The sequence below is a fragment of the Diprion similis genome, chromosome 11, assembly GCF_021155765.1.
Source record: "Diprion similis isolate iyDipSimi1 chromosome 11, iyDipSimi1.1, whole genome shotgun sequence".
Lineage (NCBI taxonomy): Eukaryota > Metazoa > Arthropoda > Insecta > Hymenoptera > Diprionidae > Diprion > Diprion similis.
The window spans coordinates 8,757,411-8,778,587 of NC_060115.1; the positions used below are offsets into that span (position 1 = coordinate 8,757,411).

The following is a 21,177-nucleotide window of genomic DNA, read 5'->3' on the forward strand; positions in this document are numbered from 1 at the left end:
TTGCTTTAGGTGGTGGGGGGTGGGGTGGGGGGTGAGGGGAAATTTCAATTATTTATGAAAGAATTGTTAAGAACAAAATTTTTTTCTTATTTTGTAAAAACTGTTTATTCGACACAAGATATAAAATAGATGCGGTAAGAATATTTATCGCTATTACTGAAATCTTTAATTTCAACTTCAGTCTGTTCTGCTTTTTTGTCTGGATTTAATTTTCTTTTGTATACACATCATATTGCACGTTACTTACAATATGTATGTATGTATGTTTTGTCGAACTTCATCACGTTGGTATTCTATATTCCATGAAATTTCTCGTTATTTCAGTATATTGTTAACATCGAGGAACCAATTACCAAGTACAATGGTTACAATATGTATATAAGCAATTTTCATATACCGTTTACGTACGTACATACACACATACATACGTACGTACGTACGTATATTTTAAGTATCGTTAGTAAACAATTTGAGGATCGATCTATTCGTCGCTTCGACTCGACGCGTGTTCTCGTAAACGTTTTAAACCGCCACGCGGCTTACATTATGCAATAGGATTTCTCTCTCTCTTTTTCTCTTTCTCTCTCGTGTATTTTGTTTCTAGTATATTTTCATCACTCGGAATGTTTAGACTGCGAATCACGACCACTGTTGTTTATTGCAGAAATTTCATTCAATTTTTCTATTTCATCTCGATGTATAATAGTTTGAATTTTTTTTTCTTTTTTTTTTTCTTTTTTCTTTTTTGTTCCTTTTCTTTTATTTATTTTTTTTTTTTTCATCGATAGGTGAAAAAATCGTTTGCGTAGAAACGGGGATATCGATTCTAACGGCTTTGAAAAGTATTCTCTGGGATAATCATTAACTATTATATTTCAAGTCAAATATAAATGAAACACGTTTCGAACGTGAGTAAAGGGAAAGAAGATGAAGAAAAAAAAAAAAAAAAAACTGATAGAATTTTTCTATTCGCATTCTCTTCTTTTTCTTTTTCGCTTTTCTTTCCTCTCTCCTCTCCTCTCCTGTCCTGTCTCACAATCCCACGGTACTTAATCGCCCTCGTTTCTATCTTAATTTATTACGAATGCAGTATGTATACCTATTAAGACTTTTATTTGCACCTCCGGACGTGTTAAATTAGTCCGCGGGGACATTTTTCTTACCTCTTTAATATACCCAAATACCCACGCGCTTGCTCGTACGCATCGCGTGTCTTGTTAATATTTCACTATATTCATCTATGTGTAACGCACGCATATATAAATATACATATATATATGCATAACACATACACACATGTATATATATACGACACATAAATCTACAGACGCATTTATCCTATGGTTCGATGCATGATGTTTTTCTGCAGAACACACGAATGTAAAAATTACGTCTAATGCGAGACAGGGAGAAACAGAGAGAGAGAGAGAGAGAGAGAGAGAGAGAGAGAGAGAAGAGGAAAAAAAATATTCGCCATCCCTGAATGCGCAACCCCTATCACTATGTAATGACAACATCACCTCTCTCTCTCTCACACACACACTCACACTCACACGCACACGTGATGCCTTCGCTTAATTTTCTCGTATCAAATACATGTGTGTGTGTATATATATATATATATTATATGTATATGTACAATATATTCGCGCGACTGCTGTGTGCAGTGCGTGCTTGGACGCGTATAATGTAAGTGTATCACTGACCTAATTCCCAGCGTAGGTTCGCTTATTGATTGACCTCTAGAAAAAAAAGAAAAAAAAAAAAAAAAAAAATGAATAAACAAAAAACACAAAAAAGAAAAATATAATTAACGAAGCACACTGCGACACCCTTTATATTGCGCAATACCTATACGCAACTGCCAGACCCTTTATCTTTTCCACTTATTTGAAAAAGAATTTTTTTTTTGTTTGTTTTTTTTTTTCCTTTCTATTTCCCAACCTTTTAAACGCAATGAATTAAACACCGTATAATTATTATTACACGTGCTCAACATTTATGGTGTAGGGAAATCGATTAGAAAAAGTGACGCGAAGGTTTGTTGGTTTTTTTGTTTTTTCTGTTCCACTTGTTATATTTCTTTTGAAATATTTGTTACTCCAACCGAAAGAGAAATTTGAGGAGGAGGAAAACGAAATCAACGATTCACTCAACGGAGAGTTTTTTTTTGCTTTTTTTTTTTTGGAGTTCATTTAAAACACAAAAAATACGGTTGCAGGTTTAAAATTTGGAACGGTGAAAATATCTAAGGGACAAAATTAGGAATTTTCTAAAACTCGAAAAGTTGCTGATAAATCTTACGTTTAAGGTAGTAACGTTCGAAGTTTTAGACCGAAAAGAATACGATAAAGTTTTATTTTATTTCGAAATAACGAATATAGATAAGTGATAAATAAATGCAATTGTTTTTCAACCACTTAATTTACATATACTACGTTATATGTATATATATATTTAAATATACAATTTGTTATACGTATGTCATAAGATTTATTTCACAAACGTGTTGCGTCTTTTTCACGTGAAAAAATATTTCGCCGTCTTACGCATATTTCGCATAATTTTGACGCTATGATTCCGAGAGTCGACGGAAGATGAAATAATTTCAAACGTTGATTCGTGATTAATTTTTTCCCTTTTTTTTTTCCTTCTACTTCTTTTTGCCTCGGTTTCTCGTTCAACTTTTTTTTTCTTTCGTCACGAAACGCTCGAGAGGTTTATAAAAAATGATCGTTTCACTTTGGTTAATGCACTTTAAAAGATCAATTTAATGATCCAATTGGGCGAATATACGTATATATATATATATATATATATATATATATATATATATATATATATATATTACATTCATATTCATACTTGGAACCGAAGGTTGTTTCTCATGCTGCGTTGTATAACTATATACTTATAATATCAGAAAGTATCTACTTGGTACTACAGCTGGCTTATTGTTAATGAGATCCTCTCACCCACCTCGGCATTGAAAAAAGATCGTAACTCTGGCTGCACGTCATTTATCTATCTGCACAACACGTAATTACGTAGCGTGAAATGTAAACGATTACACTTAGGAATAATGTTGAAGTTGGTCAGTCTGTTTTACCGCGCCTATACAAATCCGTTCGATTCATATATATATGTACATGTATGTATGTATATCGGGCATTCCGTGCCAATTCGATTTGAATATTTTAACGATTGAAACGTGCAATAATTTCGTTTTTTTTTTAAATCTTTTACGCAGCGTCATTTCGGCTTTTGATTATTTCTTAAGGTCAGTCACATGGTATACACATTTGATTTTAAACAATTTGAAAGTTGACGATTTACAAGAAATTGCTATGTTTCGTCTAAATTTGGATTTCTTTACTCAAGTTTTGGTAGAAAAAAATTCAGAAATTGGTGCTTGAAGAACTCTTCAACTTTGGAATTTCAATCCCGATTTATTTATCTCTTGCAAATTTTTAGTTAAAACGTTTGATTTACGATTTACATTCATAGCTGAAAAATCGTGGCATGTAATTGATGAATTAGAAAAAAAAAAATTGCAAATCGTGTTCTCGGAAGTAAAAATCTGGTCGAGTTGGCACGGAATTTCCTTTACACGTGCAAAACGCAGACGTAGTAACGATCGTTTTCCTTCGTCCTTGATCCAGCCGCGTCTCGAGGCCTTCTTGATCGAGACCTAGACACCTGTAGGCATTGACGGCGATTGCTCTTATTAGAGATCTAGCTAGCTAGCTAGCTAGCTGACTGACTGATGCTGCAGCAAATCGTTTCACGGCTTCGGGTGTTGAAAACCCGATTTTACAGAACTGCTGCAGGATGTCGAATAGAGTAACTAACCGCTCAACCTTGATCCTTGGGTGAACGGTGACATTGAACAGAGAGTTTCGATAGTCCGCAGTTTGCAATCACAACAATTAAACAGCGCCGATTGCGAGGACGGAGTAGGATTTCGTTTTTTCCCCCTTAATATTTCGTCTTTATTTATTCATGGAAATTATGGAATCAGGGAATTGTCAGGGAATTTGATATACTCTGGAAAAAATGGGGAAATCTCAGGGAATTTCATATCTTATTCTGGAATATATTAATTTTCATTCTAGGTTCATAAAAATTTTGCCATTTAGTGAGGAAAAAAAACAAATTTTTCTTTCAACTTTCAGGCAATGATCGTTAATCAAGCACTGATTTCTTAAAAATTTTACGTGCTAACGAATTCTTACAAATTCGCCTCACAATGAGTTTTGCTTTAGTCAAATATAGAATATTCTTGTTCGAATCACTATTGTATTTTTCATTTATTGTGCACATGAGAATAAACTGGATAAATAATGATTCTTGTATGGAAAATCTGGAATTCTCATGGAATTACGTTTTCACTAATAACTAGACACCCTGTGTGAAAAATTCTCAGAGAAATCTGATCCTTCATTATAATCACTGCATCTTGTGTTATGAGAAAATCTTAGTGAAACATCGTTACTGTAAAAATAACAGTTTGAAATATGTTAGAATATTAACTCTCTTTATTTCGTTTTTCACCAAAAACTGTTTTTTTTTTTTTTTTTTTTCTTCTTGCTTAAATGGCAATCAACGGAAATTGTCAAGAAGTGAAAAGAATTTTTCCCACTCAAATCATCTCTATTATTCACTTTCAACGCAGTTTTTACCGAATGAATTTAATCGAATGCATAAAAAACAATTACGAACGTTCGTTCCAACTTGAAATTAAACCTGTAGCATACCTTTTGCATACCATTGAAACAATCCGACTCGATACTTGACTTGCCGATCGGTTAGTTCAACGAATGCTTCTCTAATCGTAAGTCAACGCGAGTTAACGAGCCTTCTTTTTACGAACAAGTTTAAGGATGTCGTTGCAAAATTATTGCATTCCACTTATTTCTTACGATTTTTTTTTTTTTATTGCACTATTTTATATACATATGTATATATGTATACATGCTTGTATCGTACATTCGAAAATTATGCTGAAACTCGTTTGTGACGACGAAACAAGTATTACATCAAAGACGCGTGGCATATACATATGTATCATAATAATATATAATATATATCATACTATACCCATGTATGGATGTGTACACCTATCGTTGGTGAAATTTTACGACTTTTCGACTTTGTATTTAAGCAAACGTTTTATTATGTAACTTGTCACAATCGTCAAACCTTGACGCATTATAATATTTATTTTTCACATATACAATCGAAAACTAAAAACTACTAATACTAATACTACTACTGCTTCCGATATTAACAACAACAACAACAACAACAACAACAACAACAACAACAATAATAATAAATTAATTAATCAATTGCACAATGGAAACTAATAGCTTAATAATTAATTATGAATATACCTAATGTAAAAACAAAATTTGAACACAGCTTTTGCACATAAGTTGCTTGCGTATACTTTAGCTACCTCGTATGTGTACGTTTGTTGAAGAAAAAGGAAAAGAAAAAAAAAAAAACTGAAAGTAATTTACGTATGAGTTTTTTTTTTTTTTTTTCAACCACTCAAGTGTCTACACTTATTGCGGCTACAGTCAGAAATAGATGTCCGATAGTTTTTTTGTCATTTTTTTTTTCTTTACAGTTATTTTTTGCCAATTAGGTTCGAAATTGATACTAGAAAATATGCGAAGTTTTTTTTTTTTTTTTTTTTGGGGGGGGATTCTGTAGTTTGGTTTGTTGTAGTAGTCGTTTAGTCGCGACGACGATTCTGTAATTTAATATCACTGCTTTTTATACTATCTTTGAAGTATCTGAATAGTTCGATTACTTTTTACTTCGACTTTTTTTTTATCCGGTTTTGATATTATTTAATGTAGATATTTTTTTGGTCTTTGGAAAATTTTCACTATGTCAACGTTCTGTTCTCTGATCTTTTTACTTTTTTCTTTTTACCTTATTTCGAATACGTCCGATACTCCCGTATTACTTACTTTTCAAATATTGAATCAACGAGTCTCAAGACTTCGATTTACGCAACCTTTGACATCCGAGGACGGCTGCATAGTCCGGTTGTAATATTATTTACTGTTCAACCACAAACGTATTATATATATATATATATATATATATATATATATATATATATATATCAGTGTATTCATGTGAGTTAGTGAGTTTAGGCAGTTAAACCGTATTGCAAGTTAGTATGTTTAACGTTTGCCTAGAGAAACTCGGTCGCGAACACTAAAATGTAGGCTATTGTAACCGTTGTACATGCGTATGTATACAGGGTTCGTCATTTTTATTTTTATCAATTTCCTGCCACTTTTTCGTTATTTATTTCTTTCCTGTTTTTTTTTTTTTTTTTTTCTCTATCTACTTTTTCTTTTTACTTTGTTCGTTGTATGCAATTTTTTCATTCCTCTCTTCGTTTCGTGCGTCGGATATTGACAGGTCCATTCGTACATATGGAGTTTGCCTGTGTTTTGCTTTTTTTTTTCTTTTTTCACCTTTAACCTCCTTTCAATCACACGAATTGCATATAGTATATGCATGTTACTTATCTTATTGAAAAATTTGTCTTCTAAATGATAGTGTATATATATATATATATATATATACATACATATATGTATGTATCAGCGTTTGTAAAAATTTCTTATTTTCCTTCTGTGCTATTGAAAACTAACCGTTTAACCATATTCAACTACAGATCGGTCAAAAGATATCAAAACTTTTTCTATATAAATACAATAATTTTCTTTGTTTAATTAAATATTGTCTTTTTACAATCATTATTATATGGTAACACGTTTTATTTTATTTATACATTATTACTTAAAACCGTGTTAACTATTTTAACATATATATAGGTATATATATACATACGTATATTGTATAACCTTACGATGTGAAGAAGTAGCAACATTATCAACTGTGGGAAGGTACCGTACATTCATGTATGCCGTATATAAGAGAGAATGATGTATGTACATACCTATGTATACATACGTGGGTGGCTCACGTTGCGTATATGTCAAAAACAGGATTTGTTCACGTTCACAAAGTGTGCCACGGTCGTCTCTCTCCTTGAATAACAAACGTTTATTACGTATGTACTCATAAGCGTTTCTTAGATTTCATTTATGTATCTCGATATGTACTATAAAAAAAAAAAACATTTAAAAAAACAAAAGACAAAACAAAAAAAATATACCGATGCTTTATTCTTAATGGTTTGGAAAGAATTGGTTAGATTTCATGAACTATTTTTTTTCTTGTTTTTTGTTTTGTTTTGTTTTTATATATATTTTTAACCAATAATTACTGTCTGGTCTGGTTGGAGTTACGAAAACGCCCGATTTCGAATTATTTGAAAGTTGAAGTTCCAGTTAACTTTGATGTTTGGGTTACAGTTTGATCTCTATACTTACGTCACTTTTCAATTTTTTTTTTTTTTTTTTTTTTTTTTTTACGATAATCAGTGATACAAAAATCGCGTTGAATTTACGTTTTATGGGTGAGTCTGAAATTTTCACCCATTTTCTGCAAAGATCCGAGAATCCATGTTATGTGCGAATCGTCCTGAATTATAACGCGGTGGGTATTAAAATTGTTGAAAACTCATCCGCAATCGTAATCATAAAATCGAAATGTTATATCGTAAAATTGTAATTCGTGACACGTTGGAGTCCCCGTAAGTTTCATGCTTATTTATTATTTTATATAAAAATTTAAATCAAATCGCCTCATCGTACACATCATCGGGTCGCTTTAATCTGCGTTATTGAACATTTTTTTCCTGAAGTAGGCGGCAGCGATTCTATCTCATACGTGTCATACATTATATACAAATGAATTATAAATTTAATGTATATCTGATTCATCGTTGTGCCACTTTTTTTGCGATTTTTTACTCAAGACCATTCAATTTAATTAACACTAAATTTTTTTTTGTAATCGCAGATATGACATTGAATTCATGTGTATATGCATATTTCATGTATAGTTAGAGTGTTTTCAGTTATACAAAATATTGTTCACCTATAATATCTAGTTATAAATCCGACACATGCAGGATATAACGGTTCTGTCATAATGGAAAAGATGAAAAAAAAAAAGGAAATTAAAAGGAAAAAAGCGTTTAGTTATTTTTATAATATTTATAGAAGGCAAAATTATTTGGTTCTTTTAGTTAATCAGGAATAATGCGAAAACATTGTGTTTATTTGTTCGTTATCGCTGCTGCGGCGGGTAAAATATGTGTAAGTCGAAACGTTCCTTCGAAAACGAGCAATAAAACGTAAAAATATTCCATGCAACCGTCTCGTTTCGACTCCCACGTCCCTATAACGTAATTTCGGTGCTAGGTGGAAATACTTAAGTCACTGAATTGATGCGTCAATAGGTTTGTGAAGTATTTAATTTTAACTCATCTAAATTAATGAGAATTAAATGAATTATTACAGAAGATTAGCTCGAGTTGATTTGAATTATTTTGGAGACGTGACAGAATTATCTGTTTAAAATTAATTTGAAACAAAAGAAAAAAAAAAAAAAAAAAAAAAAAAAAAAACATCTAATTTGAATCAACGTAAAATACGTAAAAATAAATTAAAACTTTTTGAAACTCAATTTAATAGGAATAAATGAGGTATCGATAATAATTGAGAAAGAAGAAAGCATACCTTGAAATTCATGAATTGAAATTAATTGTTTTGATCTGAAGAAATTTATATAAATTATAAGAATTAATTTGAAATTGAAGAAAAAAAATTAGTAAATAAATAAATAATCGTGGAATTACATGAATTAATTTGAGTTGATTTACCAAAAAAAAAAAAAAAAAAAAAAAAACTTACAGTGTCAATCAAATCTCGAGTTACTTTTTCATCGTTTCATCGAGTTTGCGTGGCTTCTATTTATTTATTTATTTAGTTTTATTTGATTTTCTTCTTCTACTTTCGTTTCTTTTACAACCACTCATATTGTACTTGTAAGTGTGTATGTATATATATATATATATATATACATACACACTTACTATATATATATATCTATATATAAATATACTTGATGCGCGTGTCAAGTTATTTTGTGTAGGAAGGTACACGTACGTTTAATAACCGTGAAACAGATTATAAACGACACGTCAAAACCGAGAGCAAAGTCAGGGTCATGACAAATGGTTTGATCTGAAGAAGTTCATGTAACTGTATATATACATATACATATACATATGCTCTAATTTATAATGATAATTCTTTGATTTTATATTGTAAATAACACGCGCGCACAAGTTTCTATATATTTATGATAATTTTGCATCGCCTCTGAAATGGAAAATTAAATAATTGAAAAACAATTACCTAATTTTTTCAGTTTTTTTTTTGCATCTCAACTCTATATCCCCCCCCCCATTTATCATCATTTTATGTGACACTTTATTTATTTTCTCCGGCAATTTTCATTGGAAAAAATGTGAACGAAACGAGAATTTATCAAGTATGACGAAAGTCTTGTCAAAGATATTTGTTTATTTCTGAAAATTGCGTGTTAGGTACACTGTAACCTAAGACGCGATTATTACAATTGTTTAAGTAATTGATTTGTTTCTTTATTGGTGAAATACACTGGAAATTATTGGAAAAATGATAGTATAGGGATGAAAAAAATGTCTTAGGAAGGTGCTAATAATAAATTTGATTATACATTCCCGTTTCATAAAAATTTTTCCCACGAAAATTGCCGGATAAAATTCTTTAACACTCTAAGCATAACGGTTTTTTTTGTTTATTATTGTTGTTGTTGTTGTTTTTTTGCTTAGCATTTTCACGATTGTTGTTCGAACGATTCAGTTTCACCGATTACCCGAATTCGTGCATTTCATTCATCATATATATTTATGTTTCGATGTCAGAATTCATTCATTCCTCAAAACCACATAACTTCCGATTTGAAACATATTTATATATTTATACATTCATACATATACGTGGGGAAGTATAATATATGATGCTGAATAAATAATTAATCTATATTGCGTAAATATATGTATAATACACGTGTATAGATGTCGATATAATGGAAAGGAAATGCGTGATTGATACACAAGAGTACGGATGAATTTCACTGACTTTCTTATCATTTTTCTATATTGTATTCGTAATAATCACTTACTCGACATCGGAAAACGAAGCGTTGATAACACGGCTCGTGAAAGTTTTCTCATATGGTAGTTACGACGACTGTGTAAAAGGCTTCCTTTATGACACATGCCATTATTATATATATATATGTAGGCACCTTGTGTTGTTACGTTAGTTAACTAACTATAAATCTTGTTCCAGTTACTTCGTTATTTATTTAGACACCGCGGTGTACGCCAAGTTGTAATCAATTTTCAATGATTTGTGTGGTTCGTATTATACCTCGGCTATAACTTCATACATACTCTATTAAATACGTCAGTTATACGTATCTACAGGGTGTACAGTATTCATGGAAATTATGGAATCAGGTAATTGTCAGGGAATTTGATATACTCTGGAAAAAATGGGGAAATCTCAAGGAATTTCATGTCTTATTCTGGAATTTATTAATTTTCATTCTAGGTTCATAAAAATTTTGCCATTTGGTGAGGAAAAAAACAAATTTTTCTTTCAACTTTCAGGCAACGATCGTTAATCAAGCACTGATTCCTTAAAAATTTTACGTGCTAACGAATTCTTACAAATTTGCCTCACAATGAGTTTTGCTCTAGTCAAATATAGAATATTCTTGTTCGAATTAATCATTATTGTATCTTTCATTTATTGTGCACATGACAAGAAACTGGATAAATAATGATTCTTGCCTGGAAAACCTGGAATCCTCAGGCAATTACGTTTTTACAAATAATTAGACACCCTGTACATACCTATCATACAGTAACCCTTGACGTATTATTTAACAAACCGTTGCCGCATTATAGCTGGTTTAATTTTAATTCGTTTCGATAGCTTTTTTTTTTACTCCTGTTCTTGAAATTTCAATTTCTCGGTATAAAAAAAAAAAAAAATTGACAACATTTCGTTGAGAATTGGATGACGTTTCTTTGCTTTACTTTTTTTTTTTATATCTTCGCACGATATCTCGTTCAAAGAATATTGAACAAGTTGGGAAATCCGTGTCGCGTAATACACGACGAATTTTCAAAGTTTGCCGCGAGTTTTTCCCTTATAATTAATTAATTATCATTAAGCATTCAATTATCACCATTGATTGACCTATCTACGTATCTCTCCCTCGCTTCTACGTACATGATATAGTTCCTTTTGCTATATATATACTGTAACACACAAGAATAGTAATAGTGATTGGTGGTGTTCATCAATTATTATCGATACATACGTGCCCGTGTATTTGTACATAATTCTCTGCTATGTACAGATATATAAATTCTATGTGGGTGGGTGTGTGTGTGTGTGTGTATGTATGTATGTATAGGTATACAGATGGCGGTGCATAAGAAATCTGCTGAATTATTCGGTGCTGGTCATTGTCTAGATGTATATAATCATCTGTTATCATGCCTGTGGTATATATATATATATATATATATATAAATATACACGTGTGTATACCCTTACGAAATCACGCTTATTACACACAACCTCGCGTAATGATCTCTGTTGTTATATATATATATATATATATGTATCTATACCTGTAAAGTGTACATAATAATCACGCACCCGAAGAAAATTCTTACAACTTTATCGGTATTGAATCGATATTATTTATACAAAATACGTAATAAATGTGTAAAATTTGTATTATATATGTATGTATAATACCTGCGTATACAGAAAACGAAACTGCAACTGTTTACGTAAAACTATTGTGTTATATATATATGTAGATGAGAAAATGACTTCACTGTAAGACTTTGAATTTTATTTAGAATTACAATTTGCTGCATTGCGTAATTTTTTTTTTTTTCCAATTTGTGCGAAAAAAAGAATCGCTTTTTAATATACATATTATATAGATACATATATGTATATATATGCACAATTTCTGTAAACATAATTTGCATCTGCGGAGAAAAAAAATTGCAAAGAGATTTTTTTTGGTGGTTTATTGCGAATTCAATCGGCGAAAAATTAATAGATAAGTTTGAAATTTTTCTTCATCATAGTCGATCTAACATCTCGAATTTTTTATACATATCTGATCTGAGATTCGTAATCAGCGAGACCGAAAAACGCTTACGATAGTATCATGTTGTAAATGAATGTTAAATCAACACAAAAATGTGGGATTCAAAGGATTGACCTTTGCCGTTTTATTCTCTCTCTCTCTTTTTTTTTTTTTTCTTACAACGTCTAACTTTTTACAATCTTTCAACTTTATACTTATCCTCGAATGAAGAAAGCTCGAGGCGAGCTGAGATCGACGGAATGTCGACGAGCAGTTTGTCTCACGTCGAACTTTTCCTTCGAACCAGCGAACGCGTTTGGCGACATTCTATTAACGATGGTAAAGTAATAGACTTGGTAGTAGTTTGATGCAGCTTGAGCTCTGGCAGGTTTTTATATTCAATGGGATTTGACGCAAGGTAAAACGTTGCGTCTTGTTTCTTAACGTTGACGCAGTATAGTCTGATGTTTAATGAACGGTATAAAAACGAAAAGAAAAGATAATGCGTAATCGAAACTCGTTTTTTAAATATTATTATACGATCAGAGATACGGATTTTGGAAATTAACTCTTTAATCACATCCGTGTATTGACGAAACGAATTTTAATGTCTCATTATATTCCACTTAATATATCGAACATAGACGATTATCATTGATTAGCCATAATTTCGACCAGTTCAACATATCGTTCGATGAATATTCACTAATTTTATCTGCTCAATTATTCCTCTGAGACTTGGATTTGATAAAGAAAACAGAGACTTGCAATAATATAAATTTCACTTGAACAATATATATCAAAATAAATAACTATATTATTACAAGTGTACGAAAATTTATTTATTATAAATAAATTTCTGAGATTTTCGACGAATTGTGATGTTCGTGAAGTGTAACGTGAAGGATTGGAATAAGAAAATTGATAAAAAATAATGAATAAAAAAGAAACATAATCCTTGCGGCGGTTTTTAATTCGCACAATCATGCTAATTATCGTTCTCCTCTTTAGCGATTCTAACATTTCTTGTAGTTTATATTTTCCTCTTTCATCTATGAATAGGTAAAGTTTATTTATCGCGTAGGGATATACAGTGCAGTAATTATATTCGTATCTAACGTCGAACGGTTGAAAAAGGTACTCTTCCAGCGAGAAAAGAAAAGAAAGGAAACCGTAAAAACCACACACATATCATGGGAATTACACCAAAGCCTTTGTAATTAAATTTTGTTACAAATTTCATTCTTTCTTCTTTATAACTTTATCTTTTTCTCCTGTTCCTTCCGGGCTTTAATTAATTGTCAGTATATGTATTTAATTGATATTTATCGATGGTCGTAATTTATCTTTCTTTAGATCGCGCACGATTCTTATTATATTTAATTAACATATAATAACAACAACAACAACAACAACAACAACAACAACAACAACAACAATAATGAAATTCCGTTACGCGCAGTTGATAATTTTGTCGATGGTGTAAAATCGGTTCTATCGTTATTTAAATTATTATTGCTCATCGTCATTATTGTTGCTGTTGTTGTTGTTTTTTATTTGTTTATTTTTTTTTTTTTTGTTTTTTACATCGTGTAACTAACTATATATCGTATGTTACAATTCCGGAGGTACGTAAGAAGAAAGGTGGGACACATTCCGTATTTGACACACAAGTTTTTACAGTTATGCTGCGTACGATCGCTTTTCACATCACGTATTATACGTGTACATATGTATATTTAAACACACACACGCACACACACACAGATACAAAGCAACGCGGGGCTTCAAACAACTGATTTCTTTTTTATTCTTCGTTTAAGTGTTTTTTCTTTTTTTTGTTTCAACCGGTTTGAATGCGCGGAAAATTCTTTTGAGGTCTCGAGTCAGTTATTTGCATAAACTGTAAATCAACAGATGGATTGGCGAACATTCATGTATGAGGCATTCCACTCATTTCTTATTTTCAAGTACGATAAACAGTGTTAGAAATGAACATCTTTTATCGAGTTTTAGATTTTTCGAATCGCAGGTTTTGTTTTTAACTGCTCCCAAAAACACGGATACCTAATTATCCAATCGATATAGTCTCGATCGTTTGGTTTGACATTTATCTAATGATAAATTCTTTTTTGGAGAGGGAAAATTGCTAAAAGTACGAAAAGTCGAATTGAATATTAATTTCTTTTTCTTTTTTATTTTTGAACCCAACACTTGAAAAATATAAAAAAAAAAGAAAATTTACAATGTCTCATCGTCGGATCATGGCGCAGGTGTGCTAATCGTATTACGGAAAATTGTTGTTACGTTTAAATTATACGTTATTTTATTTTCCAACTCTGTTTTTTTTTTTTTCTTCTTCTAGTCTTTACTTTTTATTTTTCTTATTTTTATTTTTCTTATTTCTCACAACTCAGTCTGGAATCGCTTCACCTTTTATCAATGATTAGTCAGTCACAGACACGTGACGGCCTTGAACTCGACAGTCGTGGAATGAACGTGAATATATCGTATCTGATCGCGATGCGATCGCTTCGCGATCGTGACCTTTCGTCATCGCACATATGTACGTATGCGGTAGGACTGGTCTTTTATTTTTTAATACCATTTTTATTTACCACCTTTCACCCAGCCATGCGGTTACCTTTACATTCTCAACGTTCAGCCGGCCAACAATAAGATTAATGAAGTATCGATCACTTTATTGGTGAAAACTGCAATGAATGATGATGACAAAATCACTAGTGATTTAATGAATATATTCGCATGTTTCGAGACATTTGCAAATATTGTTGGAATATATTGCGAATGTGACTGTCACAGATACTTGATATATATTTTGTTTTTTAAAGTTGTTAAAATAATGTTGAATAAGATTTAAAAAAAATAAAAAAAGTCAGTTGGATAATGAAATTTTATTATAAAAATTTGCATAAGAAAATTAATTTGTTTCTGTTACAAATTTGACGTTAAATAATTAAACAAACGATCGGCTTGGAAGTTTCCGGAAGACGAGAAGAATGCGAGAAAAACTCAGTGAAGAAGAAGAAGAAGAAGAAAAAGATGACGAGAACGACGATTTTTTTTTTCTACTTCTTTCGTCTTCTTCTTTTTCTGTGCCCTCCTCTCTCTCTCTCTCTCTCTCTTTAATTTTGTTTTCTATCAATTTTATTAGATTGAGTGTCGTTATCCACGGAATACGTAAACTTATCCCAAATTTTTTAATTCCTACCTTTAACTGAAAGTATAAACATTATCTTTGTGCATTAAATGTAATTTTTTTTAATTTATAAAAGAAGTAAACAAATTATTAGAAAATAATAGAATTTCAAGCAACTGATTTCACGCGTTAATATTACCCGAAAATGTTTATTTATATAGAAAGAATCTTTTTTTTTTTTTTTATAATATGAATATATTTCTGGGATGATATTGAAAAAATTTGAAAATGATTTTACCAAATAACGGACACCCTGATATATATACGTATAAAATATTTACAACAACAACAAAAGCGTGTAATAACGATCGACGCCGTGTTCGTGTCTCCTTTTATTACAGTCTTCTCGAGGCCTTTGAGAAAGTTTGCCTGCCTTGTCAAGTATATGACGTCATTCCAGGTCGTTGTCCGTGACGTCATTCGCCGTTGCGAATTGCGTGCCGATGTCCATGGGGGGGGGGGGGGGGGGGGGGGTTGAAAAAAATAGGAGAGAAAGAAGAACAACCAAACGAAAAGAAAAAATAAATGTCAAGGGAAGAAGAAAATAGTTAATTGATTAATCCAGTGTTTGTAGATGTTGTGATGATTAATGCGCAGGTGTATCAAGTATTACGTATCGTCTTCGGTTGTCCTCGTTTTCTTTTTCTTTCTTTCTTTCTTTCTTTCTTCCTTTCTCCATCCTATTCTTCGAACATTGACTCGTGGATTTTGACGCGACCCAATTTTTTGGCGATTCTCCTTTTTCTCGTCTTATTAACGCAATTTATCAAATATTGCTGATCACTTTTTCGAAATATACAACCGCGCATATTTTACTTGATAGTTGTTTGAAAATTTGAAAATTTCATAGGTATAGGTATAATCAGTATTAACTTGTAAATTTTTTTTTTTGTTCATTGAAGTAGAATGAAAGTTACGAAGAAAATAATTGTGTTCATGGCTTCCGTACGGTTTTCTTTAAGATGTCAATTGACGTCTTTTCCCTCTTTTCCCCCCAATTCGTCAGAGGAAATGCTTTCCGATTTTAACTTGTCTGTTTTTCAATCGTTATGGCGATTTTCTTTTTTTGTCTCTTTCTCGTATCTTCTTCTTGAATGTTTTTACCTACAGGTTTCACGTGTTCTCGCTTAAATATCGCAGGAATGTCAAAAATATTTCACACCATCTTTTAACTTCTCACGTGACAAAAGATCGTATATTTTTCTTTACGACAGCTTATCCCATGTATTAAGGCACGCGATATATGTTCATATTTTTTCGCGATTGGAAAGGAACTTTGTAAGGAAGAGATTGCCGTGACCGATCGAAGTGCGTATGTGATATACATATAATTTTATCATCGATTTTTTCTTCTTTGAATCGAAAGAATCGATGAAAAACACGTTTTGACAATTCTATATGCCCAGGGTGTACAGTATTCATGGAAATTATGGATTTAGAGAATTCTCAGGGAATTTGACATCCCTTGGAAAAAATGGGGAAAACTCAGGGGATTTCATGTCTTATTCTGGAATATATTAATTTTCATTCTAGGTTTATAAAAATTTTGCCATTTGGTGAGGAAAAAAACAAATTTTTCTTTCAACTTTCAGGCAATGATCGCGAATCAAGCAATGATTCCTTAAAAATTTTACGTACTAACGAATTCTTACAAATTTGCCTCACAATGAGTTTTGCTCTAGTCAAATATAAAATATTCTTGTTCGTATGACTATTGTATCTTTCATTTATTGTGCACATGAGAATAAACTGGATAAATAATGATTCTTGTATGGAAAACCTGTAATCCTCCGGGAATTACGTTATCACAAATAACTGGACACCCTGATACTGCTTTTGAACACGCGTCTCAATGCTTCCTACTTCTCATCACCTTTGATGATGTAAGAAAAGCATTGGTTTCGATCGTACGTCACTTTTTCTAATATTTATATAATTAATAATCGACGAACGTTTACGTTTTGGAATATCTAGAATCCGAAAAACAGATTTTTAGACAAATGTCGGAAAAAATGTAAAACTTGAAGGATTTTACAACGAAATGCGATATACATGAAAAACTGCTGCGTTCTCGGTTAATCTTAACTTCCGGTTCTACCGGAAATAAATCTTATCTTCAATGTTTTACCGACAAACATATACTTCGTCCTCCTCGTTACTTTTGCTGTACGAACGATTATATTTTTCCCATTTTATACATTTATTTATTTATTTATTAATTTTTTTGAATTTATATTAGTTTCTTGGTTTTCACAGACATTTCTTTTCTCTCATTATTCATTCAGAACTTTATCACTCGACCTTTGTCGAGATCATCGTGGAAGTTTTTTTGGTCACTTAATATGGCGATGAAAAGTATCTAAAAAGAAAAAACAATTTTTTCAAAATAGCAGTTGTATTTTTCCTACGTGCAGTGAACTCTATTTCTATTCTAGTTTCTTTTCCACAAACTGTATATAAACCTGCAACCTAAACTACACAGTTGTTGATAATTATATCCTTAATCTGCAGTCCTGATACAACGTTCGAAGAACTCGACACAATATCCATTAAATATCCATTTCTCTCTATATCATTCAGTTGTCATTTGGCTGACAATTTTCTCTGCTACTAATAAAAATAGCGAGAGAGAAAAGAAATCCATAAATAAAAATTACTTGTACTTTTTTAATTTGTGTAATGTTTATTCCTCGATTTTTTTTTTCTTCTAGAACACAATTTATACAGGTTATGGAAAAGATTTTATAACTTCATCATATGCGGTTCGCTAGAATATTCTTGTTTCCTTTTTTTCCTTCGAACACTTGACAAATTGATAAGCTTGACGTGTGGTTATGACTGAAATCGCTTACTTTTTTTTTTTTTTTTTATTCTAGTCGATTATATTCATCGGTTGAATGTCGTTTGAGAAAATGAAGATGAAAAAAAAAAAAAAGAAAAGAAAAGAAGTTTTTGCGTCCTGAAATTTATTGCGGGTTTTCGAAATTCCAAAAAGAAATAAAATAAAATGGAATCAATCTCGAATATCTGGAACTGAAATAATATCTTTATTTCTAGCTTAAGATAAATAGAATTCAATCCTTGCGTGCGGCTTAATTGCTATGCAGAGGCCCTAGAATAAGAAATATCGCTAGAATGCCGCGGATAATCTCGCTTTCTATAATGGTTGTTTTTTTCTTGTTTTGTTTCACTAAGAATAGTTCTTGAAGGTCGACGACCGAAAGGATAAGGCGAACTTTAAGGGCTGGGTACACGTGACTTGGTTTTACGATGCTCGGAGAGCTAATTGAGAGTATCACAGACCTGAGGGTGAATGGTTTTTCAGTTAAGAAAAAAGTTTTAAAAAAAGACTGAAAAATCTTCAGCAATGTTAGTCGTAATAAACGCGAAAAAAACTTTCTCGCTATATGTCATAGAAATGAATCTAAAAAAATTCGAATAACACAAGCTAAGGTATCAACGATTTGAAAAAAAGGTTTTGTTGTTATAGAAACTTGAAAATAATTAAACTTCGGTGTTTCTTTTTAGCGATTTTTTAATCTTGTTTGATTCCTTTTGCTCGTTGATCGCAGATCATTCAAAATAGTCTAGAATGTAAAATAAATTTGATTTGAAACGATTTTTGATAACCTATAATGGTAAACAAAATTAATCCGCAAAACATCGGAATTTTGAACGTTTTAAGTCTGCACGAAATCTTTTCTACGATTTGAAATAATTTTCATTATCGGTTTTTCATCTTTATTCAAATTTCTCTTATAAAATTTATCATGAATTTCGAAATTCGCGACGACACTATCTACAGCGGCGCAATTTTATCTTGCCGAATTTTGCAATCCAATCGACTTTCTTCCGCTCTGTGTTATTTATCTCGTGAGTTTCGTTCCGCGTGCGTTTGGTTGATCAACGTCGCTCTGCTATCGACGAGGCGATTTGAAACGAGAGCTGACTCATAATTATAAACTCGGTCCCCCACACACACAGCCAAACATCTTTGGCATATAAATAGTACGATGTGTGTCTGTGTAGGTTCGTTTGTTATAAACAATACCGAATTGAATTTTACGCCGTTTATATGACGGGTTTGTTTCGGCCGTTGCTCACTCACAGAACGCGTCGCCGGTCGTTCGATTTGCGATTTAATGCCGCCGCACTGCTTGTTTGTTATTGCAAAGCCAAATGGCGCCGTATGGCGAAAATTATTGATCGCTATTTTTGACGCGGGTTTCTTTTCTTTCCTTTCTTTATTTATTTCTTTATTTCTTTTTTTCTTTCTTTTTTTTTCACGCTGCAACAAACTAACAGAATTTATCCTTACTGGGAACAAATATTATTATCACTGACATTAAATTCGTTGAACAAGTTAATTCAACCGGATGACGATAAAACATTTTTGCAGACGTCGCGACGTCACGTTATCTGATACTTTCAAGATTTTTCTATAATATTTTTTCTTTATTCTATATTATTTAGTATTTCTGTGGGCAAATTTTACGCAAGGTTTCGGATAAACATTATTTAATGAATTTTTTATACGGTAATACGAAAAGGGGAATGAAAAATGGAACGAAAAAATATTATAATATCGTCACGTGCGTGAGTTATTGGAATAAAAGAATTTTCAAACTGTGTTTCAAATTATTATAGTGGAAAATACCAGACTTGAATAATTAATAACTGACGCTAGTTTTTTATATTATATAATTATGTAGAAAAATTAACTTTAAGAATCGGAAAAATATTAATATTCACACAAATTGTTTATACAATACTGATTTCAGTCATTTAACGAAAGTATAAAAGTATGGAACTGAATTTAGTAGATTATTGATTATTTATTGAATTTTACCGAACTAGAGATAAATTTTTATCAAGAAAAAAAAAAAAAAAAAAATATCGACTGATTTAACTTTATAAAATACACGTTTCATTGCAAAAAGTTTATTATAAAACAATTTACATCTTTCATCTCTGAAATTTATCGAAACATTATCAATTTTTAGTAATGTTACATAATATTCAAAGGAGAAGTAAATTTATTAACCAAATTTGTTTATCCCTGGTAATAATATAAACCGCGAAACGGGAGAGCAGGGACGGATCGTCTCGTCGCCCTGGGGCTTCCCTATCGCGAAATCATTCTCGATTCGTCCCTGCCGGCGGGGAACTTGATCGTCGTCGTAACTGAAACGAAGATAATTGACACCAATGTAGCCCGACGTACTAGGTCAATATGCTCCTAGCCTTGCTCTGCGTGTCTATTAGTGGAACAGTCATGTTTCAAGTTTTTTTTCTTTTTCCTTTTTTTTTTCTTTTATTTTTCTATTCAACTGCAGGGTCAATCAATTCGGCGAGATTTCCATCTACATGATCTGTTCCACGTTTTATAATACGAATTGTAGGTTATTGTTGTATAATTGTTGTTAGGGAAATCTGAAAATTCGGGATTTGATTAATTGTCAGGGAAGTTAGAGTCTGTGGCTTGGAAATTTTTTTTTCTTCTTGTTCCTCGCTAGTTTACGAATTTTTGAAATATAGAAAAAAATTAATTTTCCTTAGGCAATTGACGGAGTTAAGGTTGAAGAGGATACAAGTAACGATAAATATCCTTTTTGGATGAATTTTAAGAATCGATAAATTGATGTCGAACATTTTGTTAAATTTATGGAAAATATGAAGGAGTATTAAAAAACAGTTTATACTCTCAGATTGATATTACTATTATTATGTTGATAAATAATGGTTAATCCTGAAACGTGAAAGGATAATCGGATCGTTTT

The 21,177-nt window shown here is 31.5% G+C and overlaps 1 protein-coding gene across 3 annotated transcripts in view; it reads left to right on the forward strand.

Moving 5' to 3' along the window:
* LOC124412451 (phospholipid-transporting ATPase VD) overlaps positions 1 to 21,177 on the forward strand; it is a 56,570-nt gene that overhangs the window by 15,024 nt on the left and 20,369 nt on the right. The gene's annotated exons all lie outside the window — the stretch shown is intronic.